Here is a 1,650-nt window from a genome sequence, read left to right on the forward strand (position 1 = left end):
AGGTCCTGTTTCTAAACCATGTGAGACAGCAGCTGGGAAAAATTAAAAGCACCTGAGGCTCATGGCAAGGGTGGTTAATTTCTGATAGGTGAGTGGAGGCTCAAATATATCATTTGGGCATTAAATGTAAAGAGATGTCATTTGAAAATTGAGGAGGGGGCTCAGTGCTGGCAAGCATATTTTTAACATAGACAAGTCTACATTTTATATCAGTAAGTTGTCATTTACAAGGGCAGCAGTAGGAAATCCCCATGTCACATATTGCTCTAAGTTTAGAGGCAGCAAGGAAGAAACCTGCTGGGCTACTCTGTGTGGCTGTTCAGGTTTGTTCTGCACAATTTCAGTTGATGAGGTATATGACACTCCCTGGAGTTTTACAATGCAGCTGCCCTGCCACCTGACTTGTCTATATTCAGATATTTGAAGTTCAGCATTGTATAATAATTAATATGTTTAGGGTTGTCTGACATTATCTATCACACACTTCAGCATTAAAACCCTCAGGGGTTTGCTGTTGTCTTGAAGTACATTTGATGTCAATCTGTCTAAAGTTGAGACATCTATGGAAATGTTCCCGTGTGTGTGTGTGTGTGTGTGTGTGTGTGTGTGTGTGTGTGTGTTACAGTATGAAAAGCTTTGCTTTAAGGGAGCTTTGTTTACTGGGAATTAAACCAAGGTAGTAAATGCATGTATCATCTATAAGGTTCCCCCAATCCTTTGGCTTTTGAAAAGGATTGAACATAGAATTAACAATTAGGTGTTAGGTATTGAGATGGGTGGCATGAGGTAAGTGAGTATATGTTTCCAGTTATTTTGTTGTTGTTAAAAATTTAAAGCATGACTTTTTTTTTTTAATTTTCTTTTGGGGAAGTAGGTATTGAATTTCCATGCCTGTTAACATTTCAGAATATAAATGATATCTTGTGTTCGTTCATCATACATTTTCAATTGCTGATTAAGAAAGGAAGCATAGAGTAGTTAATCCCAAATGGGCTTTATTTGGTGATGGAATGAAACAAATCAGAGCAGCTTGCAGAGCTGATCTAAGATAGAAGCCTTACTCACTCAGAGCTTGACCACCTGCCACAATGTTTATAAACCTCGGTCTTCAGGAATGCCTCTTACCACTGGGCTCCAAGTTGAGAACAGGCTTCACCAGTTCTTGAATAGATGGAAAGCACTGAGCAGGTGGGAGAGGCCAGCCACCGAGGCCTGGTCTTCGCTTCCAGAATGGCTATCTTCTTTTGACGTATGTGATTTGATTTCTCAGGTTCTGTACCAAGCTGTGTGAATATGTTGTTATGGTCTGGATAACATAACATGAGGTGTCCCCTAAAAGCTCACATGGGAGACAGTGCAAGAAGGTTTAGAGGAAAAATGATTGGGTTGTGAGAGTCTTAACCCAATCAGTGTTTTAATCCTCTGATTGGGATTAACTGAGTGGTAACTGAAGTGGTAGGGTGTGGCTGGAGGAGGTGGGAATTGGGGTGTGGATTTGGGCATATATTTGTATCTGGCAAGTGGACTCTCTGCTTCCTAATCACCCTGTAAGCCACTTCCCCCTGCCACACTCTTCCGCTATGTTATTCCTGTCTCACCTGGAGCCCTGAGGAATGGAGCTGGCTGTCTATGGATTGAGACCTTTGAAAC

This window comes from Marmota marmota, unplaced genomic scaffold, assembly GCF_001458135.2.
Source record: "Marmota marmota marmota unplaced genomic scaffold, marMar, whole genome shotgun sequence".
In the NCBI taxonomy this organism is placed as follows: Eukaryota; Metazoa; Chordata; class Mammalia; order Rodentia; family Sciuridae; genus Marmota; species Marmota marmota.